We start from the raw sequence: 13,469 nt of genomic DNA, 5'->3' as shown, positions 1-13,469 counted from the left end.
GTTCTACTCATTTCTCAACCCGCCTCCGTGACACTCAATGATGCGATGGAATTGGCGGTCAAAGCTGACAGGAGGCTGAGATCTAGAAAAGAGGAACGTCAGGCCCGTAAGGCTAGGGAATCCAGCAGACCTGCTCCCACTTCTCCCATGCTAACTTCTGGTGCTGAGCCTATGGAAGTGGATCAACTAGGTCCCAAGGAATGGCGGCAGTTTACGGATGACTCATCGCCTTTGCCTCTATTGTGGGAAAGCCGGACATCATGTAGCGACCTATCCTTAGAAGCGTCTACAACATCAGTCTGAACCGGCGGAAAACTTCAGATCCTAGGCGATCTTTGGGAGGATCGCCTATGATCACAGGTACTCCCTAAGTTCTTGGTGCCATGTCAGATTGGCTTCTGGAATTTCACTCTGTCCGGTCAAGCTTTTATTGATTCGGGTGCTGCCGCCAATTTGATTAGTTTAAGTTTTGTCAGACCTCTGATGACTGAATTCTCGGCATTAAAGATTTCCATACGCTTCACTAGTATTGATTTTACCCCGTTTGCAGGGGTTGTACAATGCAGGACTCCCATATTACAGTTCAATGTGGGTGTTCTCCATTCTGAGAATCTGTCGTTCTTGGGAATGGAAAGGATGTCTGTTGATGTAGTGTTTGGTATGCCCTGGTTGGCACTGCCCAATCCCCGATTGGTCCACTCGGGAATTGACACATTGGGAGTTGCCCTGTCATAGTCACTTAGCTACTATATCCATGTGTTTGGCAGATACCATACTTATTCCTGAGTATTTGTCTGATTTTCCTGATGTGTTTTCCAAGAAACTGAGACTTTGCCTCCCATATAGGGAGTGAGACTGTGGCATTGATTTAATGCCCGACAGACTCATCCCTAAGGGAGCCATTTTCAATTTGTCTGGGCATAAGCACAAAGCCCATAAGTCCTATATTTTGGAGTTTCTGGCCAAACGACATATCAGGCCGTCCAGTTCCTCTGCTGGGGCAGGTCTCTTCTTTGTAGAGAAGAAGGATGGGACATTAAGGCCTTGTGTGGATTATCAGGCTTTGAATAAAATTACAGTGAAGAACCAGTGCTCCTTGTCCTTGATTCCTGATTTATTGAATCAGGTGGTAGGGGCCCACTGGTTTTTGAAAATGGACTTAAGCGGGGCTTACAATTTAATTTGCATCAGAAAGGGAGATGAGTGGAAGACCGACTTCAACACCTCGTTCGGACATTTTGAATGTCTAGTCCTGCCCTTTGGACTTGAATGCGGTCTTCCACGGCTTCCTGGGGGTATTTTTGGTCATATATATCTTGATGACATTCTGGTGTACTCCTCAGATTGGGACTCACATGTGTGGCACCTGAGACTGGTCCTGACCCATTTGCGTGAGTAGCAACTATTTGTCAAGTTGGAGAAATGCATTTTCGATACTAAACAACTGTCTTTCCTTGGTTATGTGATTTCACCCACGGAATTTAAAATGGAGTCTGATAAAGTGGCAGCAATCTCCCAATGGGTCAGACCAGATAACCTGTAAACTCACCAGCCGTTTTTAGGTTTCACAAATTTATACCATAGATTCATTAAGAATTATTCTGTTATTGCTCAACCCCTGACCGATCTTACCAAGAAGGGTGCTGACTTTGTAAGATGGTCGCCTGAGGCCCTAGAGGCTTTTAGTCATCTCAAAAGGGCGTTTACTGCTGCCCCGGTGCTAGTACAGCCTGACGTGCGGTGACCGTTCTTCATTGAGGTCGATGCGTCTGAGGTGGGGGCGGGGGCTGTATTGTCTCAGGAAGTCAGCGGGAGACCCGGGTATTGTCCATGTGTGTTATTCTTGCGAAAGTTCAGCTCGGCGGAACGTAACTACGACGGGGGTAATCGTGAGTTATTGACGATTAAGTGGTCTCTAGAACAGTGGCGTCACCATCTTGAGAGGATAAGGCATCCCATTACCATGAATACTGAAATTAAAAACTTGGTATACCTCGCCAATGCTAAAAGACTCGCGGCTTGTCAGGTCCTGTGGGCGTTGTTTTTTGCCAGGTTTAACCTTGTTGTTACATATATTCCAGGGGAGAAGAATGTGAAGGCAGATGGCCTCTCACGGAGTTTCGGTTCGCCAGAAAGTGAGACAGTGGCTCCAAAGAATCTCTTGGCACCTGGGGTGGTGGTGGCAGCTGTAGAATCTGATCTCGTTCGTCATGTAAAAAATTGTCAGCAGGACGCTCCCTCGGAGGTGCCGGGGGGTAGATGGTGTGTTCCAGAGACCTTGCATCTCAGAGTCCTTGAAGAGTCTCCTTTCTCTGTTCTCGCAGACCATCCGGGGGCTCAGGGGAATCGGAATCTTTGCATTAGACACTACTGGTGGCCAGGTATGTCTCTGGAGATCCGCGACTTTGTTAAGGGATGCTCTGTCTGTGCACGCGGCCTCTGAGACCGTTACCAGTGCCTTTTCATCCGCGGTTGCATTTATCGGTAGATTTTATCACCGATCTACCTGACTCAAAAGTTCACTACAATCCTAGTTGCTGTAAACCGTTTCTCTAAGATGGCACATTTCGTGGCGTTAAAAAGCTACATTCTGCGATAGAATTTTCCAAGATTTTTGTAAAAGAAACCATTCGTCTACATGGGGTTCCTGAGAACAGTGTATCTGATCACGGTGTTCACTTTGTTGCACAATTTTGGCGAGCTTTCTGTAGAAACCTGGTAACGTAGCTTTCCTTCTCGTCAGCATTCCACCCACAAACTAATGGTTAGACTGAGCGGAAGAACCAGGATTTAGTGCAATATTTAGGGTTGTTTGCTAGTGAAAAGGCTCATCAATGGACAGAATTCCTGCCGTTGGCAAAGTTTGCACTAAACAACCGTACTTGTTCTTCCCCTGGGGTATCTCCATTCTTTTGCGTATATGGTCAGCAACCTCGCTTCCTTACAGCTATTTCTACTCCGTTGGCCTGTCCTGCAGCTGATATCGCTACAGATGTGCTGCAGGGGCTATGGAAAGAAGTACAGAAGAACCTGGAAGCAACGGGGGCTCGTATGCAGTTGCGTAGTGGGAGGAGTCTGTCAGCATCTGAACCTTACAGGATGGGACAGAAGGTATATTTGTCTTCTAGAAATCTCAAATTGAAGGCTCCGTCTTTGAAACTGGCGCCGCGTTATGCGGGTCCCTTTGTCATCACGCGAGTAGTAGATCCGCTTGCTTATGAACTTGATTTGCCAGCTACATGGAGGGTTCATAGTGTTTTCCATAAGTCATTATTGAAACCTTTTGTCCCTTCGGTGAGTGCCCTGTCCCAAGCACCGAGTCATTACTAACTCCTAAGGTGACATCACATTGTGACGTTTTCTAGGCAGACTGTTTTTGTGGGGTGGTTTGGCATTGCCTTCCTCAGTCTTCTTTTACTCCCCCCCCCCATCCCTAGCAAGCTGGGTACTCATTTTAGCAACCTTGGAAGGATGGAAAGCTGAGTCAACCTTCAGCTGGCCACCTGAACCAAGTGGTGACCTTCAGGTCGTGAGCGAGAGCTTAGGGCTGCATTTCTGCTGCTTTAAGACTCTGCGCCACACTGGTGCCCAAAACTGTACACAGTATTACATGTGTTGTCTAACCAATGACTTGTAAAGAGGTAGAACAATGCTCTCATCATGTGCTTCTATACCTCTTTTGATGCACGGTATGATCCTATTTGCCTTGGCAATAGCTGCCTGACATTGGTTGCTCCAGTTAAGCTTGCAGTTAACTAAAATCCTCAAGTCTTTTTCTATGTCAGTGTTTTCCAGTGGTTTCCCATTTAGTATGTAATTGTGACATGTATTTTGTCTGCCCATGTGCATAACCTTACATTTATCAGTGTTAAACATCATTTGCCACTTTTCTGCCCAAGCCTCCAACTTATCCAGATCCTCCTGTAACTGCCATGTATTCTTTTGTATAATCTGCAAATATTGATATTTCACTATGCCATTCTTCTAACAGATGGTGACCCAATCAGAGTATAGACCATTTATAACCACCCTCTGCTTTCTATCACTGAGCCAGTTACTTACCCACTTACACACATTCTCGCCCAGACCAAGCATTCTCATTTTATATACCATCCTTTTATGTGGCACAGTATAAAATACTTAGGAAAAGTACACAAGATTCAGTGACTCTCCATGGTCCAGTCTAGAACTTACCTCCTTGTAGAAGCTGATCAGGTTGATTTTACAAATGCGATCTCTAATTAACCCGTGCTAATATGCAGTTATCCAGCCATTTTCCTTGAGGTACTTCAGGATAGCATCTCTTAGAAACCCATCAAACATTTTACCCACAATAGAAGTAAGACTTACCGGCCCATAGTTTCCAGGTTCACTTTTTGACCCCCAATGCAGTGTAACAGACCCTCTAACTATAGAGTCCTTAAATATAAGAAACAAGGGTCTGTGTATCACATGACTTAATTCCCTTGAAAGCCGGGGGTGTATGCCATCGGGACCTGGTGATTTGTCAATTTTTATCTTTTTAGGATGGCTCTGCACTTCTTTCTGGGTTAGACTAGTGACATTTAGGGAAGTGTTTACTTTATCACTGTGCATCGCATCTCCCATTTCATTTTCCCCTGTGACTATACTGGAGAAAAAAACTATTTAATAGATTTGTTTTCTCCTCATCACCCTCTACAGTTTTTCCCACATTATTTATTAAAGGGCCAAGTCTTTCACTTTTCCCAGGTGCCCCCAAATCTATTTTATTATAACTTGGTCATAATAAAATGCCTAATATAATATGTAAAAATCTACATCCCTATATAATCCTTGCAACGAATCATGATAAATACATTAGGCAAGTTAGGATCCATTCACATATGCATTGGAGGTTCTATTTGGAGCCTCTGGTGCAGATCCAACAGAGATTCCTGGATGAAATAACACAGCATGCTGCACTATTTTGACCACAAAAATGTCAGTTGGAATGCCAGTCAGACAGACACCACTATTGTCATGGGGTTTAGTTTGGCGCTGTTTGGGTCTGGCATGTGCTGGATCTGATGATAACGGTGTTTTTGTTGTTTGGCTCCAAAGATGGAGACCAACAACAAAAATAATCCAGCGCCCAGAGCACAGATATGAATGAGGCCTTAGTGACATGGGTATATTGAATAGTTTTTATTATTCTTTTCTTGCAGTTTCATTTATTGTAAGACAGTGGTATTCAAACCAAAATGTATTCTAATATACTATATGTATACAAGAAATCGATCATATACATTATGTATATGATTATGATTAGATAGGAATATGAAATCCTTGTACTTGAATATTACATATGAATATGAAAGCCTTCAGCCAAGTATATACTTATGAATTAACCATGTAGCAAGCTATTTTTAAAACCAATGCAAATTTCTTTTACTAGCATGATAGATTTTTTTTACATTTCTTAATATATTTCCTCTACACTAATGATAAAATAGGCTGTCTTACTTTTAAATATATGCATTGCAATGCCCAGTTATGTGGTTTACATAATCTCAGGCAGAACATCTTATTTATCTTAATGATGGTTATTGAATATGCTTTTGTGTACTCACTTGAAATGTTTCTCATGCAGTCATTTATAAAGCAAGCTAAAATTAGCATTATGTCCATTTAAATGGAAGAAACACCTAGTACAACATACTGAAATTCACTAAACTGCTTCACACTATTAAATAATGTGTGTTTTACTCTTGTCCTGTTAATCTATTATCTGTTAATACAAATGTACTGTGGATATTGAATACAAATATTCAATGTTTTTATTGCATTAGTAAAACTTTTGGAATAAAAAGTCTTAAAAGTAGCAACAGTAAGCATTAACAATCAAAGGGCACACTGCACCCCATTGGAATCCCACAAACATTTTTTTTGATGCATATAAGTATATTTATTTTTCTCACAAAGAGGCACAGGAGGTTTTGGTGGTTACTGTCATTTTAAGTGGTACACAAACATAAATTATAGTCTGTAGATGAGAAACAAAACTTACTGGTTATTTTCAGAATTTGGGTACTGTCACCTGAATAGTAACAGTTTTAGAACACTTTACTGTCTCTGGTGAGGCCCAATGGTCAGGTTTTACCCAAGATAGCTGATGGCTATTTCCCCAAACTTTCTGTACTACTATGGGTCTAAGCGCGACTACCCCCAACCACCGCATGCCTCACCTAGGGTTATTAGCAGGGTTGCATCAGCCATTTGTTTAGGATGCCTTGGGCCTTCAAAGGTGTCTTTGACTGTTATGTCACTACCCATCTTAAAAATGACCTTGATCTGCCTCAGCTGTGTGCTTGTAACTTGGCAGCACACTTGTGACTTTTCAAGACACCTCTGAAGGATTCGCTTTCTAGAACTTGTTTATCTAACTACTGCTATCTCTCATAGCAGGCAGGGGAATTCCACTCTACCACAGTTCCTAGTCACATTCTGGTCCTTTGTGACTGCCTAGGACCAGATTCCCACTTAATCTCCAAGCAGGTATAATTGCTCACCATGAATTTGCTGCACACATACACCTCCAGAGGTGTTAAACACACGTCTAAAGATGCGCGACTTTGTAGTACCACATGCGAGGATGTTCGGGGGAGGGCTTGAAACATAATCCCTAACCTGAAAATAAGTCCTAACTACAGAAAGTTTTTTTAAGGTATACTTCATCTAGAACCGCTGTCCAGAGCTCCACTGCAGCTTCTCCCTGGTCCCCAACACTGTTCTTCTTCATCTCTTCCGGCCGGGGATTGAAAAATTCCTGCCTACTGGAAGCGCTGGCTGTGAATGTCTGATGCTTAGTCAATCAGAGCCAGCGCTTGATGAATGGCTGTGATTGGTTCATTGGATTTTTCAATCCCTGGCCAGCAGGAGAATAGTGCCGGGGACTCGGGGAGAGGATGCAGTCGGGTTGACAGTGCTTCTAAAGTGATGTATACGGGTTTTTTTTGTTTTTTTCTGTAGCTAGGGCTTAGGTTATGGCTTTGTCAAAGTTGCACCACACGAAAATTTTGTTTTCGTGTGATGCTATGCAACAGAGAGGAAGGCTCCATAGGAAAACATGGGCTACAAAGCCTTGCAGGTCGCGTGCATTTTGCGGGACCCATGAGGTTTTTCTTTCCGGATGTCGCATGCAACAAAACATTGCATATATGAATTAACCCATAGGAAAGCATGGGCTTCACATACATGCAATTTGTAGCATTGTAGCAACGCAACTTTGTCGCCCATGTGAAGAAGGCCTTAAACCCAACCTACAGGCATAGTTAGCACAGCGTTCCTAGTGATGCAATGTCCAGCATCAAATCATACACATGGCACCTGAACAATTACCCTTCTAAGTGACATCTCCTCTCCTACAGGTCGACAGTCTAGGAACACTGTTCCTGGTGTGAGCAACCAACACTGGATCAGCACCAAATCTATGCACCTGGGAGTGTCCAGACTTTGTGGTTACAAATAACATAAACATGACATAGAGCACTACAATGACATTACACTTAAAGGTACAGTAGCATATCTTAGCAGTGCATATTAAGCAACATAACTTTGGAAGTGGGAGAATATGGATTTTTTACTGATTCTCCCCTCTTACCACGAACATAAATTAAAAACAATTCGAAAAAAGCCCTTTTATAATGCATATATAAAACTAGGTAATATAGGTATATATAAATACTAGGTATTTCCAGCAGTCCTGGAATATACAAAGTGGCCATAAAAATAAGCCCGGCACCACACTCTTATGAAAGCTGTGCAAAAGAAAATTGATGTTGCTCATAGCAGCCATTCACAGTTCAGCTTTTATTTTACCTCAGCAGTATACAAAATGAAAGCTGAGCTGTGATTGGTTGCCATTGGCAACAAAAATTACAAGGGAAGTTGGTGAGTTTCCAATTTTTAATTACGCCAGTATTTGTTGCCTAGTGCTGAAGAACACTCATGTAAAATTTCACTCAAATCGGTCCAGAACTGTGGCTTTGGATATGACACAAACAAACAGATTTTGCGTTTTATATATAAGATGTATATATAATAATAATAATCTTTATTTGCATAGCACTAACATTTTCTGCAGCACTTACAAAACAGGGGAGAACAGATACAAAAACCACTGTTACATGTACTAATCAGTTGATGGAAACAGTAGAGGTGAGGGACCTGCACCAATAAGCTTACATACTTCAACTACTGGGGTGATACAGAAAGTAAACGGGCTGGAGATGTGCATGGTATGGCGAGGTGGAGAGTGAGAAATGCGATACTTATAGACGGTGGTCAGACATTAAGCCATGTGGTGGCTGAATCGGTATGACTGCAGGTGGCGGTTGATTGCGGCTGGCAGGGTTTGCAGTCAGCAGGGCAGGGAGTATGTTATCAGGCGGAGTAAAGAGGGGTTTGGTTTAGCAGATATAAAGAGGTGTGTTTTTAGAGCACGCTTGAAATTTTGCGTGTCAGGGATTGCCCGGATAGTTTGGGGTAGTGTATTCCAGAGGACTGAGGGGCATTTGTCCCTGCATCTCCGGCGGCGATAGCGATGTCTTCTATGGAGTGAGGAAAAGCTGCTACTGCTGGAGATGCAGAGATTCTGGTGAAACGAACGCCGTTCAGCCAATTCAGAAATCCTGCCTCCACAACGTGAGGGCTGTTGATTGACTGAACAGTGCTTTAAAAGCCAATCAATGCACTGCTCTATAATCTAATCACAGCCCTCGCATTGTTTCATTGAGCGCTGCACTAATTAGCTGGCAGCGCTCGAAAACCAATCAGAGCCATCGCATCCTGGAGGGGGCATTTATGAATCTTGGAACCAGGAAGCGATTTTCTGCCGGCGGCTGAGGATTGGAGCTCCGGAGAGCAGTGGAAGGACACGGTCCACGGCTGTTAGGTAATGTTTTTTTTAAAATGTAATTCAGCTGGGGCTAATTTTCAAGGTAGGGCTTATATTTAAAGCCCCTCCACCCCACCTTACCCCGAAAATCCCCAAAAATCAGGGTAGGGATTATTATTAGTTGCTATATGTAAAACATCTTGGTTTGGGTGAAATGTAATGAAGTAAGATATTCTACAAACAGATATTATATTCTGTAACAGATATTTTGCTACAACATTTTCAGTAGCCTTACTTGATGTTCCAAAAATGTCATATACATTTATACCTGAAGAATAGGATTTGAAATTAAATTGTTAAGTTCAATCAACAAACCTTTCTTTTTAACTTATTTCCCTTATTTATGTGTACTTTCTTTGACTTTGTGTGATTGTTCTCAGTGAGATAAACCAAGTAATCTTGTACATATGATACCATTTAATGGCTAACAAAAATGCATGATGTTACAGCAAGCAAGCTTTCGGGGATATCTCAACAACTTCGACTTTAGTACACTTTATATGTGGAACTAGAAGAATCTATTGCTGGAGATTGGATCACTTTCACTATCTGTTACATCACTCACAAAATACGAACAGTATCCAGCATTCCTTGGGGCACATGTATTATCAGAAAATATAGAAAGAGCTTACAACAATTTCTGTTACTCACAAGTTTTAATATTCTTACTGGCAGGGTAATAGGAACCTTCAGTGCACTCAGTTTGATGGTAAGACCTACAGATGTAGCTAACTTTAACTTGACTCTAAATGCATTAAGAAACTTTCCTGCCACAGTTTATTTGCCCTTCCAAAGGCTTTTGTCGTTTTGAGATAAGATAGTAATATTAACATACAATAACCTGTTACAAATGTAACCTAGATTTATTTGACTGTGATAACAAAAAGAATTGTTTCCACCAGTAGCCCCCAGTCTAAAATCTGCAATTGCCCCATAACACTTCATGGTTATTTTATCGGCGTACATTATAAGTAGAACTATCTAACAATGTTTTGTCACATTTTCATTCTTTCCAATGAATACTCATGATTGGCTTTCCTGTCAGTGACTCTAAAAATATTCTTTTACTTGGATTGAATTTTTTCCCTCAGATTCAGTCCTGGAGAGTTTCTCTTACAAACATATTCAACGTCTCCATCTTTCTTTCCTTTTTATTAAACATATGGGAGCTGACAGGATTACTGACACATCAGAATTACAGCTGAGCCGTACAGTATTCTGACTGAGAGTTCATTCATTGTTCCTGTTGTCAGTCACTAGCATAACCTTTAACTCTAAATCACGTACATTCTCTTAATTCCCAGCTCTTAGCATCCGGCTTTAAAGATACAGCATCATGTTTGTTTATCAGCTAGAATACTAGTCATTTTTAATCACTTCCACTGAAAACACTAGCACAGATATTCTGTTTCTCCTCCTTTGAGCCTGCCGGCTGTCAATACACTTTTGACATGTGTATATTTTTTCCTCTTCCAGACTGAATGCTGTATCATTTCAAAAGAGATATCTCATTAAAGTTTCATCATATGAGAAGAGTTAGAATCCCCATGTGCCGTGTGATTGAAACAAGGAGGCAAAATGAGAACACTATTCTTACAATTTCCAAGGCTATTTGTAAATAGCATCTAATTAAAGCAACTCGGCACATAGTGCTATCTATAGGGCGATCAGCCCCTGGTAAATTTTCAAAGGAAATTAAAATTTTGTATCTCTTATTGCTTTGAGCTTTATAGATATAGTCATTTTGCTTGAAAGCATTAAGAAGATGACAAACATGAGTTATCATTACTGCATGGCTATATGATTTTTAATTGTCATAAACAGGATCTAAAAGCAGGAAAACAATGTTAGTGTCTAATAAACATCCTGCAAGATTTGTGTTTATGGCCCATATTACATGGTTGCTATTGTCAGGTGTTTTCTTGCACAACCCACAAGGGCTTTTGCTTTGAACAAACACTTAGCTGTTTCTTATGAGATAACTTTCTTACAGTGATTGTCATCATTTCTTTTACAAGTAATGAAAGATATAAATCATTTTTTTTCGTGATCACGGATTTTTTTTCATTAATTGGTGATAAGCTCTACTGTATGACAAAATGGTTTGCTGTCTCTATGAGCATTTAAAGTCAAGGGAGATTACAAAGCTTTTTTCAGTTTCAGTGTTAGGTATAATTCTGCTAGTACTCGCTCTTTTCAACACCAATGATCATCTATAACTGAGCTTGTTATAAAAAAAAATGTCGTATAACACTATATACACTCTGTGAATGCTAACTTACTATATAATGCAAAGAAAATATCTTGCTTCTGCATCAGTCCTACCATGAACATCATGAGGAACATATTCCAACACATGAAGATCAAAAGAAAGGTATTTGCATGCGACTTATCATCCTTAGGCAGTGTACAAGGATTATAAATGTAATGAGAAACCTGTTAAATTCATATACAAATAAACGGTGTTTGTCAATGTTTCTGGTGGGCCTCGAGATAGAATCTCTTTAAACTCACTTGTCATCAGGTTCATGCTTCCTAAACCACGGGCAGCATGAATCTGAGACTGGGATGCAGCTGCAGCATTTCAGAATTCGCACACTTTTAAGTTTGACTCAGAACTGAGCTTCAAGTCATGGGGCGGCCCACACCTGCCTCTTCCTGCCCGGTATATGCAGGGTGACAGCTAGCTCCCCTTCAACTAGTGATCACTAACATGTTCCTAACTTTTTGCAAATGATCTTCCTTTTTTTTTTTTTTTTTTAAAAAACAATCTTATTTTATTGAGTATATTACAGAAGGAAAATGCAGGTTACATTAATACTAATTTAGGTTGAAAGACCTGCAAGAGGCAGGAACATGCAGGTCCCTAACAGAAGTTATAAGTTTAATTACTTGTTAAAGGGGTTGTCCCGCGCCGAAACGGGTTTTTTTTTTTTTCAACCCCCCCCCCGTTCGGCGCGAGACAACCCCGATGCAGGGAGGTAAAGAAAGCTCACCGGAGCGCTTACCTGAATCCCCGCGCTCCGGTGACTTCTCTACTCACCGCTGAAGATGGCCTCTTCCTCCGTGGACCGCAGCTCTTCTGTGCGGTCCACTGCCGATTCCAGCCTCCTGATTGGCTGGAATCGGCACGTGACGGGGCGGAGCTACACGGAGCTACACGGAGCCCCATAGAAGACTGCAGAAGACCCGGACTGCGCAAGCGCGGCTAATTTGGCCATCGGAGGGCGAAAATTAGTCGGCACCATGGAGACGAGGACGCCAGCAACGGAACAGGTAAGTATAAAACTTTTTATAACTTCTGCATGGCTCATAATTAATGCACAATGTACATTACAAAGTGCATTATTATGGCCATGCAGAAGTGTACAGACCCACTTGCTGCCTCGGGACAACCCCTTTAACATAAAGTTGCAATTAGATTTCTATTATTTAAGTATATAAAAGGTCATTACTTTCCTGCAATAATATTATTTTGGTTTTAAGACAAACAAAGCAGAAAACTAAAACAGAAAACAAATAAGGTAATAAGGTAACTGATTAAGGCCGAGTGTCCATGGGGAATTTGTCATAGCGTGATCCGCCGTGATAAATCACATGTGGAGCATGCATGACACGCTTTCCGTAGGATAACTATGGAAAGCGCAGCCCAATGTACATGTAAGGAAAGTCGCTCGCGATTTTCTGCTCGGGTCTAAAAATCGCGTCATGCCACGATTTGCCATGATTCTCCACGATGAACCTATCATTAAAATAGGTTCAACATGGAAAATCGCAGGGACATTAGTGTTCTCCCGTGGCGGAATATTGCTTGCGATAGTCTGTCCTGTCCGTGGACACTCAGCTTAAGGCAATCGTGCCTAAAAGATTCTGTCGCTGTTATGTGGTAAATGAGAAAATTATCTAAATTCTACAAACACGTTCGAGGTTTCACCTGAGGATGGATTTTTGGAAGCATTGGGAGAGTAGAGTACGTGGGGAATTTATGATGTAGTAGAGTGCATGGGGTGAAGTTCATGGACCCAAGCTGAAATTGTTTGAAGTGATGTATTCGTACCAAGGTTTCCAAATGCTTAAAAATTTGTGTCTTGTACCATTTTCCCAGTTTGCAATCTCCTCAAAGCGGCACAGTTGCGAATCCCTCTCATTGGAACAAGATGACCCCGGGCTCCCTAGTAGCCTCAATCTTAGCTAAAAACCCTTGAAAATACCTAGGATTTGGAATAATTTAAAATCTTTGATAGTTTATAACATGCTTAAAGATGTGAAACTAGACACCCCTAACTAGGTTGAGACTTTCATACAAAAAACGCCCACTCACTTTTCTGGAAAAGCTTGATATTTTTCAATCCACAAAAAAATTTCAAGCACAGTATAGCGACAAACTTAGAGACCCCCTCCGGTTTGAAACATACTTGTCACTCCCATCCCATTCTCATAAACTGACATTGAGACTTTATAATGGCTTGTTACTAAATTCCCCTCCCAATAAACCATGGTACCTTAGGGAATGGGAGAGAGACTTGAAGACCACCTTCTCCAGAGAAGACAC

Source organism: Eleutherodactylus coqui, chromosome 1 (genome assembly GCF_035609145.1).
Source record: "Eleutherodactylus coqui strain aEleCoq1 chromosome 1, aEleCoq1.hap1, whole genome shotgun sequence".
Classification (NCBI taxonomy): Eukaryota; Metazoa; Chordata; class Amphibia; order Anura; family Eleutherodactylidae; genus Eleutherodactylus; species Eleutherodactylus coqui.
This window is presented reverse-complemented; position numbering follows the sequence as displayed.